This window comes from Rhinolophus sinicus, chromosome 15 (assembly GCF_057876585.1).
Source record: "Rhinolophus sinicus isolate RSI-liver-muscle chromosome 15, RSI-T2T, whole genome shotgun sequence".
NCBI classification, from domain to species: Eukaryota; Metazoa; Chordata; class Mammalia; order Chiroptera; family Rhinolophidae; genus Rhinolophus; species Rhinolophus sinicus.
Genome location: NC_142515.1, coordinates 19,204,607 through 19,219,127, shown reverse-complemented (window position 1 = coordinate 19,219,127; position 14,521 = coordinate 19,204,607).

Sequence of the window (14,521 nt, the reverse complement as noted above, 5' to 3'; positions counted from 1 at the left end):
GAGGCTTAGAGACCTGTGAGATACCGTTAAATGTAACAATATATGCAAACACATTCTGGAGGAATCCTAGAACATAAGAGAAAACAAAGGTCTGAAAGAACACTTGATGAAATAAAGGCTAACATATACCACATTTGATGAATAACATTAATCTACATATCCAAGAAGCTCAACAAACCCCAAGTAGGAAAATTTAAAGGTATCTTCTACACTTAGACATATCATAATCAAATTTTCAAGGACAAAGAGAAAAATCTTAAAAGCAGCAAAAGAGAGGCATCTCCTCATGTACAAGGGCTCGTCAATAAGATCAACAGCTGATTTAATATCATAAATCATGGAGACCAGAGGACAGTGAGGTGAGCTATTCAAACTAAAAAAAAAAAAAAAAACAAGACAGTCAACCAAGTATTCTGTGTCAAACATAATATTCTTTAAATATGAAAGTGAAATTAAGACATTCTCAAATATACAAATCTAAAAGAATTTGTCCATAGCAGATCTGCCATAACTGGATGTCTAAGGGAGTTCTTAAGGCTGGAATGAAAGAACACTAGAACACTAGAAACATATCCACGTCAAGAATTAAAGATCACCGTTAAAGATAATTATATAATACAGAAGACAAATGATAAATATATTTTTAATTAAAACAATGTTTCACATATATGTTTGAAAAGATAACTGCATAAAGTACTAATCATAAATCTGGAGTGATGTATATTCAATGTGTAAATATGCAATTTGTTAGACAACAGCACAAAGAAGGGAGGAGAGAACAGGCTATAAAGAAGTAGTTTTGACATGTTATTGTAATTATTTGGTATTAATTCAAAGTAAATTGCTATGTATTATGATGTTGATTATAATCCTTAGAGCAATCATTAAAACATAATTTAAAAAAAAATAATATAGTAAAAGAAGTAAAAAGGGAATTAAATGGTACACTAGAACACATCTATTTAATACAAAATAAGGCGGTAATGGAGATAGACTAATAAAATATGTGTGACAAATAGAAAACAAATAATTAATGGCAGATACAAATCTTTTAGGTAATTGCATAAGTTTAAATGGATTAAATGTTATAATTAAAATTAAGAGATTGGTGGAAACAATTTTTTTAAATGATCTAACTATATACCAATTCAAAGACATAAATTGGTTGAAGGTGAAAAGATAAAAAAAGATAAAAGATAAAAAATATACATACCATATAACAAAGGAAACAGTAACAAAGGAAAACCTGAAGCGGGTATACTAATATTAGACAAATAGACTTTCAGACAAAATTGTTTACTAGAGACAAAAGAATGGTATTTTATAATGATAAATCCAGCAACGTGTTAAGAAAATATAACACATATAAACGTATAAGCTTCTAACAAGAGTCCCAAAATAGCAAAAACTAGCAGTTGCTGAAATGAAAGGAGAAATGGACAATTTAATCAATAATAGTCAGAGATTGCAGTATTATAATTCAGTAACGTACTGAACAAGACAAAAGGTCAGAAAGGAAATAGACTTTAAGAATAATATAAACCAGGAATTAATAAATATCAGAGAGGAGGTAAGTGAAATAGAAAATAGAGAATAATCAACAAAACAAAAAGAGATTTTTGTTTGTTTGTTTTTAATATCAACAAAATTGACAAACCTTTAGCTAGACTGACCAAGCAAAAAGAGAGAAGATTCAAATTACTAAAATAATGAATAAAAAAGGAGATATTGCTACTGGCCTTAGAGAAATGAGAAGGATTTTATGGAATTACTGTGAACAATTGTATGTCAATAATTAAGTTAGATGAAAAATAACTTAGATGAAATGACTGAATTTCTGGAAATACAGAAACTATGAAACATGATTCATTAAAAAAATGAAACTCTGGCTAGACATGTAAAAAAGGGACTGAATTAGTAATAAGAAAAAAAAAATATCCCACACGGAAAAGCACCAGATAGCTTCACTGATAACTTCTATCTTACATTTAAAGAAGAACAAATATAATACAAATCTTTCACAAGCTCTACCAAAATTAGACAATAAGAAAATACTTCCCAGCTTATGTTATGAGGCCAATGTTACCCTGGTATAACAACCCCAGACAAAGATGTTAAAAGGAAAACAAAAACAAAAACTAAAGACTAACTTTCCTCATGAATCCTGCCATGAAAATCCTCAACACATAATAACAACCTCAATCTAGAAACCTGTGAAAAACATTATACACCATGATCATGCAGGATTTATCTCAGGAATCCCAAGCTGATTCAACATATAAATATCAATAAATATAATACACCCTACTAATAGAATTGAAAAAAATAACCTACATGATTAATAAAGGATAAAACCCAATCTTAATATATAAAGAAAAATCATTAGACAGAGTCCAACACTTTTATGAGAAAAACACTGAACGATTAAGGATAAAAGAAAACATTTTCAACATAATAAAGTTATCTGTGAAAACATACAGTAACTTCATACTACATGGTGGTAGACTGAAAGCTTTCCCTTTAAAATCAGGAACAAGGTATGGATGCCCATTCTCACCACTTCTATTCAATATTGTACTGCAGATCAGGAAATTAGGAAAGACAAAAAGAAGAAAAAGACATTCATTTCAGAAAGAAATAGAAAAGTATTTCTATTTGCAAATGACATGAACTTGTACTAGAAAATCCTAAGGAATCCATCAAAAAACTATTAGAACTGATAAATGAGTTTAGCAACTTGAAGGATAAGAGATACATATATAAAATGCAATTGTATTTCTAAATGCTAGCAGTGAACAATCTGAAAATGAAGAAAATAATTCCATCTAAAATAGTATCAGCAATAATAAAATACTTAGAAATAAATTTCTCAATTTATTCCTGCAAGAGATGAGAAGTGTAAAACTTATACACTGAAAACTATAAAACATTGTTGAAAGAAAGTAATGAAGGCTTAGGAATATGAAAACATTCTGTCTTCATGAATTGGAAGACTTAATGTTGTTAAAATGGCAATATCCTTCTAATTGATCATAAAAATTCCAACTGCGTTTTTTGCAGACACTGACCAGCTGATCCAAAAATTTATTTGGAATTGTAATGGACCCAGAATAGCCAAACGTTGGAGGGGAAAGGTTGGCGGACTCGCTCTTCCCAATTTCAAATGTTACTACAAAGCTGCAGTAATCCATATAGTGTTAGTACTTGCATAAGGAGAAATGTACAGATTAATGAAGTTGAGTTCATAGGTGGATAGGTAGGTAGGTAGGTAGGTAGGTAGGTAGGTAGGTAGGTAGTAGGTAGATAGATAGAGATATATAGATATCCACACACCCATTATCTCACACATACATTTATATACTCGTATATGTGCTAGTAATGTGTAGCACTGTCAATTTTTTAATGTACTGTGTTATTACTTTTAAAACACAGATTTACTCCATGGCTGATAAACAATGACCATCTGGTAGAAATATATCTAACTTTCAATATTAATTATTTTATATAACAGGAAAGCAGCTCTGCCAAAGGATATAAGTGCCTCTATGCACTTGGTAAAAATAAAACTACATGCTGGTCCAACTAGAATTATTCATATAATTACATTATTTCCATCTTGGTATCATCTGGCGATTTTAAATATGTTTTATTAACTTTTCTGCAATTACATCCCAGATTATTATAGAAAATAAAATTAGGAGTATCCTAGTAAATACATAAAGAAAAATTAATTAAATTACATTAGTAAGAGAGGCAAAAGAAACAGAAAAATACGATTGGACAGAGAAAGCAATAAAGTAATATCTTTTTAACAACTGGACAATCTATCTATATGCAGTAACACAGACCTTCTTTACAAACAAATGTGCCTAATTGAATTCTACATTACATGGCCTGCAACCTTCCTTCTAGCCACTGATTGGAAATATATCATTGTCCTACTTTAAAGATCAAGACCCCTGCTTGGAGCTATAACAACGGAACAAAGAATAACAAGGTGAATAAATTATCAAGCCCCAGAAGCCCAGCTTCTGTAATGAAGTCTTTTGTTACTTTTCAAAAATAATCTTTGGAAAATGCTGAATGGGAAACAATTCTTTCACTGATGAGAAATGAAGATTATTCTCTCTTCCCTATGATGAAAATTTATGAGAAAAAATAGCAAAAAAGGAATCGCATAATCCCAATGTGTTATTATGAGAAGAGGTAAGAATATAACACAAAAGTTTATTTCTTCCCCAGAGTTTGGTTTCTGGTAGGAATGAGTGAAAGTTCTACAAATTAATGCAGCCCATTGCCAACTCAGAAAATTATGATGTTTTGTAGATTAAATTACTATTTCTTAATTACATGGTTCAGGTAAGGGAATGCCAGCTAGGATAATTTATTCTACCTAGAAGTCCCCAGGAGATTATATTATATTATATTATATTATATTATATTATATTATATTATATTATATTATATTATATTATATTTAATCATATTTTCTTTTGCTGCATAATAAATTATCACAAATTTTGTGGCTTCAAACAAAACACTTGCTTTTTTCACAGAATCTATAGGTAGAAGTCTGGACGTGGCTTAGCACGGTCCTGTGCTTTGGGTCTCACAAGGCTACAATCAACAAGTCAGATGGACTGCATTCTCATCTGAAGGGTTGATTGGGGAGGAGTCAGCTTCAAACTCATTGAGGTTATTGGCAAATTAATTTCCTTATGGTCATATGACTGGTGGGTCTAAGTGTTGATTTTGGTGATTGTCAGATGGAAGCTGCTCTCAATTTCTAGAGGCCACTCCCAGTTCCTAAAGGACCCCTGTAGCTCCTTGCTGCCTACGCTTCTTCAACAGGGTCCTATAGTTCATGCAACCCACAAAGAGAGTTTCAACTGCTAAGATGGAGTCTCACATAATGTAACGTAAAATTGGAGTAGCAGCCTGTCATCTTTGCCATGTAACATAAACTAATCAGGGCAGTGACATCCCATCATCTTTGTCATATTCTTTTGGTTAGAAGAAAGACACAGGTACTGCCCACACTCAGAGGGAGAGGATCACACCGGAGTGTACACACCAGCCAGTAGGAATGGTTGGTATGACTCTACAGTCTGTCTACAACACTGCTCTCTGGCTATTTCCAAACTCAAAAACTTATTCCAAAGGCCTAAAAGTGTAAAAACCTATTCTCAGGATAAAACAGACATTTTCTGGGACTCATTTCATGCTGCAGTTACTAATGGGTATTGCTTCCTTCAGGAATATCGCTGTTGTAACAATCAGTTAATTGGAGCCGACATGAAGGAACTCTGATTTCCTCATCAACACCCCATTGGTTATATCTATGACCCTTGCATCAAAAGCCTCTGTGATAGGAATACAAATGCAAGCCCTAGGTAGAGGCCAATTTCAAGGATAGCAACGATTAGCTGTGTTGCAATTTTTCATGGAAGGAGGTTATGTGTAGCCTTATGCTTTTGCATCCTGGGCATAACTTTCTTTTGCTTCTAATACTAGGGGGCTCTGTCCTTGGTGCCTTAAGGACCCAATTAATCAAAGAAAAAATAGAACATTTCTCATTTTGTATTTTTTCAACTGCAGTTATCTGAGGCTCAAGGTGCATGTACCTGTTATATCCTGGGGATCAGTGGAACCATACCTGTCATCTGCACGTATCTGTAAGGAGGCAAAAGGCCAAAAATCCCTCTATGTGCTTGGCCTGCTTTAAAACAAAGATAGATATATACTTTGTTCCCTTTCATTTTGAGAGAATAAATTATGCAGCAGACTAAAGTCTCAAAGTGATGACAAAATGCTTCAAAAGCAAGCATTTGTCGCTGTTTTTGACCTAGCATTGAAACATTTTCAAAGCCAAATCTCAAATCTGGCAAAAGTGACAAATTCTTAGGAAAGAAAGCATGATGGTTTCAGGTGAAAAAAAAGGGGGGGGGGCAGTAAGGCAGTCATGGATTGAGGGGGCAAGACAGCTTGGGTTGCCAGGAAACAGGCAACATGATTTGTAAGTATTTGTTTTCCTTTTTTAATTCTTGAAACTACTTTCCATGCTGACCTACTTGAGACATGAGCAAAGAGTGAGTTACCACTACTATTTAAGCAAAGACAGTTATCTTGGTATATAAAGCATTTTTTTAAAAGAATACTTTTCATCTCCTTTGCTCATTAAGAAGATAAATAGGATAGTGGAATCCTGCTATATAAAGCCCTCAGTGCCCACTCCGCTCCCCCTGCAGGCAGCATTCAGGGTAAACTCATTCCACTAGCCATTTTCATCAAATACAAAGTCATAAAAACTAAGTGAGAGAAAAATTACTCCAGCAAAGAAGAAAGTACCTCCTGATTTGGGTGGGAGATGGAGTGGGATAAGAGAAGGGAAAAGAAAAGCATGAGAAATAGCTTAAATTATAGGCCAGACTCATACATTTCAAGTGGTTTGGATGGATTGACTTTCAAAAGGATGTCTACTCAGTGCTTCTTAATCTTGGCTGTACATCAGAACTACCTTGGGAGCTCTTGTAGATGCTAATACCAGGGCCTAATCTAGACTAATTATACCAGGATCTCTAGAGGCGAGGCCTTGGCATGAGATTGATTTGAAAGCATCCCAGGTGATGGTAATGTGTAGCTATGGTGGAAATCCTCTTCCTAAAGCTAAAAACTTCCAATTTTATATGAACACAAATGCCTTCCTTAGTGCTAACCGTCTTGGGCGACTCTTGCAAATTCGTGGACACATTTACAAATCAGCATCAAACCTGCTGGGGTGGTGCTCTGAATAATTTTTTTTAAGCTCCCAAAATGATTATGATGCAACCCCTTTGGCAGGTCCATGATTCATAGGCTTTTAGAAACCACTGCTCTAGGCTGATGATCTTGCTTCTTTTTTTCTTGTTAACCACTAACCACTTGGGGTTTAGGATGCAACACAGTGTCTTGGGAAAATTGTGTACTATTTACTAGACTCACAAAACATAATCATATTTACTTTGGGCTTACATATACAAAGATACATAAAAATTGGTTCTTGTCCACATATTGCCAACAGTCTGGAAAGCCTCATATTTCTTAGAATTAATTATTGCTTGAGGGATTCAGAAAAAGGAAATGTCATGGAAAGCTTGAGAAAGCAGAAAACTCTTCCATAAAGGATACCCCATAAGGAGTGACTAGAACTACTGATGAAAGAAGTGATTGTGGTGGGAGGTATTTACATAAAAGGTTAAGACATATTTGAGAAATAGTAAATGGGTTTATGCTGAGGAATAGTATTAGATGATACCGAAAATGAAATATCATCTAATTGAATTGAATGCTAGTATTTAGAGTTTTATCCTAGAGGCAGTAGATCCTGGTGTTAGATTACAAATTTCTGAAGATGTTTTCATGTTTATTAAGTTGGACAACACAATAACTCTAGCCACAAATAGGCAGACATTAGCCAAAGGTGAAATGAATATCTATAGATTCAGTGTAAGAAAACTTGACATTTATTTATTGTCCAGGTTTTGTTTACTATTATAGGGTCCGACAATTAACTTCATGAACTTGTTGCAACGAGGTTGCTAACCTTTTTTGATGTCAGAGGGATTATTCATTATGAATTTGTACCAACTGGACAGTTAACCAAGTTTATTATTTGGAGGTGCTGAAAATGCTGCATGAAAAAGTTAGACGACCTGAAATTTTCGCCAACAATTCATGGCTCTTGCATCACGACAATGCACCAGCTCACATGGCACTGTCTGTGAGGGAGTTTTTAGCCAGTAAACAAATAACTGCATTGGAACACCCTCCCTACTCACCTCATGTGACTCCCCCAATGACTTCTTTCTTTACCTGAAGATAAAAGAAATACTGAAAGAAATTTTGATGACATTCAGGACATCAAGGGTAATACGATGACAGCTCTGATGAACATTCCAGAAAAAGAATTCTAAAATTGCTTTGAAGGGTAGATTAGGTGCTGGCACTGGTCCATAGCTTCCCAAGGGGAGAACTTTGAAGGAGACCATATTGCTATTCAGCAATGAGGTATGTAGAACTTTTGCCAGGATGAGTTTGCGAACTTAATTGTCCAAACTTGTATATTTGCAAATCAAATACACACTCATGCACATACATGAGAAAGTAAATATGTTTAATGTGAAGTGAAAAGCTTTCTTTCTATATGTTGCTTGTTCTCTAAAGGGGATCATACTAAGAGAGTGCAAAAAAAGATATTCAAAGCTCAGCACAGAGACATTAAGATTTAGTGAAAAGATGACTTGGATTTTAGTTTATTTTTGCTACTAATTAACAGTGTGACCTTGGAAAAATTGTTTCCAACTTCAGGAGTGAATTTCTACAGAGACAAAGATAGAAATAGACAGAGACAGAAGGAAACAGAGAAAGAGAGGGAGAGTAGGAGAGAATTAAGTCCTTAATGTTTCCAGAACTACATGCATAAGCCATGCTTTTATACATTAGTAGATGTATTTGGACATTTTTCAATAAATAAACTTTGCCATCTGCCAATAGTGAGGTAATAGAATATCTATTTTCAAGTGAGCTATTAGAATACATTTGAAATCATCAGGCTGACATGATTATTTGCAGTTTGTCAAAAATTCTGCCTATGCTCTCACTGTGGTCATATCCTTTCTAACACTCTGCAAAACATTTACAGGTACAAAAAAAAAAGAAGAAAGTAAACATCAACTAGTCATAATTGATCATTACACATTCCTCTACAACAGTCACACCATTACCAAATTAAAACCAAACTGTTTTATAACATTAGGGTATTCTGTAGATTTAACTTGGGTTTAAGCAGCAGTTAACTACTATCTTTCAAAAATTGCATATAGCAGTGTTTAAAATGATTGTTTACCACAGTGGAAATTTTCAGAGAAAAAGACTTTCATTCCACATAAAGACAGATGTATACATATATTTAAGGACAAGGTGAATAAGAATAAGTTAAAAAAATTAATAACAAAAAGGATTGATGTCTGTTTTTGCAGAAATAACTCACTGGTAAAATAAAAACTTTTATTGCATCCATTTCCATAAACTTATGCAATGGATTATGACTTGGTTGGTAGTGCTATGGATGAGTTTGAGACAAAAATGCTGTTGATGAAATGGTTCAAAGCTTGTCAAATCAAACATTTTCTAGAAACTAACCTTCTCTTTGCCCTTAGAAATCATCCTGAATGTGAGCAGTATATTTCTTTCTAGACATCTAAAACCATTTAGGACATAAACACCTTCAACATTGGATGGAGTTAAGAACAAAACTCAAAATATATTTGCACCACACTCCCTGCAATACACAAGGGTGACTTTTCAGATTTCTCTAATTCTTTTTTCATTGTCTTTCACATATGTTTCTCAAGCATTAAAAAAAAAAAAATTGGATTCTAAAAAATTTAAAATATGTACAGAAGTACAAAGAATAATGTAAAATCCCAATACCCAAAACCTATTTTTAACAATTATTAACACATAGCCAATCTTACTCCCTTTTTCCAAACTTCTTCCTACTTCCTTTTCCAAACTTGGTTATGATGTCATTTCCTCTAAATACTTCTGTATTCAACTCTAAAAAAAAAATAAGGAATTTACTTGTCACTTTCAAAACCATCATACCATTATCATATCTAAAACAGTTCAACATAACTCTGTAATCAGTAAATATTCAGTCACTATTGAAATTTCTTTGTTTTAATTATGTTTTGTATAGTCGGTTTCTTTAAATTACAATCTACAGCGATAACATAGATTTAGTATAAATACCTTTGACTGTCTTTAAGTTTTTGTTTTTTTTTTAATTCAAGTTTATTGGGGTGACAATGGTTAGTAAAGTTATATATGTTTCAAGTGTGCAATGGAAACAAAGTGTCCTTAGATGATTGGATAAAGAAGATGTGGTATATATATGCACAATGGAATACTATTCTGCCATAAGAAAAGATGAAATAGAAGTTGTTGTTTTTTAATTTAATAAACTTTATTTTTTAAAAGTTTTACATGTGCAGATAATTTGAGAAAATAGTACAAAGGTGTCCATATTTTGTCACACCCAACCTCTCCTATTATCAACATCTTGAATTACTATGGTACATTTGTTAGAATTAATGAACAAATATTGATATATTATTATTAGGTAGAGTCCATACTTTACTCAGATTTCCTTAGTTTCTTCCTGATGTCTTGTTCTGTCCCAGAATTCCATCCAAAATACCAAGTTACATCTAGTCACCATGTTTTCTTTGAGTCCTCTTGGCTGTGACAGTTTTTCACTTTCTTTGTTATTGATAGCCTTGACAGTTTTGAAAAAATACTAGTCAGGCATTTTGTAGAATGCCTCTCAACTGGGATTTGTCAGATATTTTCTCATGATTAAACTGGGTTATGGGATTTGGGGAGATCACAGAGAAAAGGTGCCATTTTCATCATATCATATCAAAGTATATAGTATCTCCATGGCTTATCACTGTTAATGTGGACCTTGAACACCTTGCTGAGGTAGTATTTGTCAGGTTTTCCCTCCTCCTAGTCCATACTGCACCCATTGGAAGGAAGTCACTATGTGCAGCCTGCATGGAAGGAGTGGGTACTTATGCTCCACCTTACTGAGAACAGAGTATCTACATAAATATTTGGAAATCTATTGCATGGCACTTCATTTACATATCCGTTCAATTATTTATTTATATCAATCTGGACTCATGAATATTTATTTTATACTTTGTATGCTAATCCAAAATACTTTGTATTTATAATTCAATACTACTTTATTTAGTTTGTTGCTCAAAGGTTTCTAGGTATAGCCCTTGGGAACTCTATCAGTAGACTTCTGTGTCCTTTGACACTCCCTCGTTGTTTTGCTGTTGCTTGTTTTTAAACATTTCCTTATTTTCAGGTATTACAAAATACTCCAGCCTCATCTTTTATATTTCTGCTGCAGTTCTAGAATCAACCATTTCTTGATGGATCTTGGTTCCTTCTATGGGAGAATGGTATAAGAAACCAAGATCTGACTGTTAGGTATGCTTGCTGTTACTGGGGTATCATTTCCTTTAGGCCTTCCCAGCTGACAAAGAAATATAGGCATGTTCATTAATCCAGGTACATTCATATAGCTACACATTTCTACATAACCATCTATATCTATATTAAGCTCAACATAAGTTTATACTGATGTCTCCAACTCTAATTCATTACCACGTGAGTTATTCCAGCCACTTCCACACTTACTGTGTTTCCCCAAAAATAAGACCTAGCTGGACCATCAGCTCTAATGCATCTTTTGGAGCAAAAATCTGTATATGACCCAGTCTTATTTTAATGTAATATAAGATTTTAATATAAGACTGGGTATAATATAATATAATATAATATAATATAATATAATATAATATAATATAAGTAATATAATACCGGTTCTTATGTTGACTATTGCTCCAAAAGATGCATTAGAGCTCATGGTCTGGCTAGGTCTTATTTTCAAGGAAACATGGTATCTGTAAACTCCCATTCCAGCAGTAAGAAAACTGGCTTACATAATCTGCTATCCATTTATTTAATTGTTTAATTCCAGTATACATGCATTGTAGTATCATATTTGTTAACCTGCATCTCTATGGAAAATAATTTTATCAGGTGGCATACAGTACTTGAGTACAGTTTCTTTTGCTTTATTTTTACAAATCTACTCATTTCCAAATTTATGTATGTTAACACCTTCTTCCCCACCCCCTTCAGTGAGTTGTTTCATGTTTGTAATAGAGCTAAATTGTTTTGTCACATTTTGCATTTCATTATAGAATTTTCCCACTTCCTAAATTATTTTTTTTAATTTGTACAAATTAATTTCATTCTTTGTAATATAAAGTTCCATGAGTTTTAACAAATGCATACTGTCATATACCCACATATGGTATCATACAGAACAGTTTACCACCCTAAAAAGTCCTGTGTGTTTCACCTATGCAACTTTCCTTTTGCCTCCCAAACTCCTGACAACCACTGACATCTTTTTCACTGTCTCCAATTTGCCTTTTCCAGATGTCAAATAGCTAGAATCATATGGTATGCAATCTTTTCAGACTGCCTTCTTTCATTTAGAAATACGCACCTAATATTCACCCACATCTTTTTATGACTTGATAGATCATTTATTTTTATCACTGAATAATGCCCCACTTTATGGACGTACCACAGTTTGTTCATTCATTCACCTATTGAAGAATGTCTTGATTGCTTTCAGTTTTCTGGTGAATATGAATAAAGCTGTTATTAATATCAAATGCAAGTTTATTTGTGCACATAACTTTTCAAATCAGTTGGGTAAATACCTAAGAGCATATTCCCTGCATGATATAGTAAGACTTGTTTTAGCTTTATGAAAAACTGATCAACTGCTGTCCAAAATGGATGTAGTAACACTCTGAATTCCAGCAGCATTGAATGACGGGTCCTGTTGTTTTGCATTACGAACAATCAGTGTTTTTCCCTGTAATTGTCTTTTAATCAATGTATTACTCGTCTTTTTCTTTCCTTGCAATGAATATGTTAAATGAACTGGAGTTTTATTCTTTGTTATTTTGTGGATATTTTGGACTTACATCCATATTCTCCTCTGTCCTTTATATTGTTTGGAACTGAATGTTAACTCTAGAAGCATGAACAGATTTAGGTTTAGCTTTTTTTTTTTTTTTTTTTTTTTTTTTGGCAAGAATACTTCATAGGTGTTTTAGGAGGTTATCTATTACATCCTAACCAGTGACACACAATTTTTTTAGTTGACTCTCCTTTAGTCAGGCTTAAGTGTAGTCAGTCTGATACATCATTTATAATGGTCCATATCAGCTTATCTTCTAATGGTTTAGCATTCATTGCCTTGATTCATTATTAAGGGTTGTCTCCCATTTTTAAACAGTGCTCCAACGGAAATTATTCTGACTTCTGTATTTCCACACCTGTTCTTAGGATTTGTCAACCTTCTCTAGCTATTATAAAGGTAGCTTTGTTAATGCAATATATAGATGATGTATTACAGAACAGTATACTTGAAACCTATATAATTATATTAACCAATGTCACGCCAATAAATTTAATAAAAAATAATAGAATAGAATAAGAAATAAAATGCCAAATATTTGTTTTCAAACTCTAGGATCCTCATTAGATTCAGATATGACTCCCTGGTAGAATTTTCTTAAAGCCCCACTATCTCATGATAATTCAATACTTTCCACCAATTTTACCTGCTCTATGCTCTTTACATAATTGTGTCACTGTACGTCCTTACTTAATCTATTTTTTACCACATTTATGCCTGACATAACTCTCTATAAACTCTGCCTCACATCATAAAGTCATAACTAAGATTTTTAATCTTTCTCATCTCTTCTAAACTGTCTCTGATTTATTTGGCATCTTTCAATCAATCTGTTACCTAAAACTCAAAGCCGTATTGCAAAGGGACAATTAGAATTGACATCCATGCTGCAAAGGGACAATTTGAATTGACATCTATCTCAAAATATTGTTTTAAAGATTAAAGGAAATAAGGTACCTAGAGTTTCTATTATATTTTTAACACACAATAAGTACTTAAAAATTGCTTCCTCTTAACTCCCCCAACTTTATGTCTTATCCCAAGGTAACTTCATTAGTACATATAAAAATTACATTTTTTTTCAGAAAGTTGAAAAATGCTGTACTACATTTTCACTGTAGAAAAATTTTAAGTCAGCATAAAAAGGCAAATAAGAATCATCCAAAATCCTAACACAACAATGATAATGTTCTCATTTTAAGCTACCAACTTCACTTTTTTCTACATATTGGTTTCATAGTTAAGCACATGCTAGATATAAAATTTTCAATTTTGATTTTTTTATTTATCTTATAACTTTCCAATGTCTTTTAAAATCTTGGTGAATCTCATGCTTAATGCTATACTATCTTCCATGCAACACTTTTGACACGATTGCTTCTCAGTTGCAATTCTCAGGCCTATGATCTTATTTCACCTCTCCTATCCCGACTCCTCACTCCAATATAATTCATATCCTTTCAAACTTAAAACCCTCTCTCCTCTCTTTTGGATCAAATATTCCAGGGAAGCCTCTCCTGAGAATCAAACAGACCCTAAAACGAAGAAGTATCTTTTCAAATATCTCTCTTTTTAAGAAAATGAAAAAGAAGAAGAAAAACAAAATATCAGAAAGCCTCTTAACCCAAATAGAGCATTCACTGCTAAATTAAAGCGCAGGTCCAAATTCTTTATGTTACTTTCAGCTAACAGATCATTTTACTTCCATATTCTATTAACTTCCTCCTTCTCTTTAAATTTAAATTTTTTAAAAAAAGGGAGGAGAGGGAATGGCCATTGTTTGCTGGTCTCATTGGCATGCGTTAATGTGTTAAATTTTTCATTTTTCTAAACTGATAAAAGTTTCTAGCAACAAAATTATCTCTTTGAGATCTCAAATGAGTTATTAAAATTCAGTTG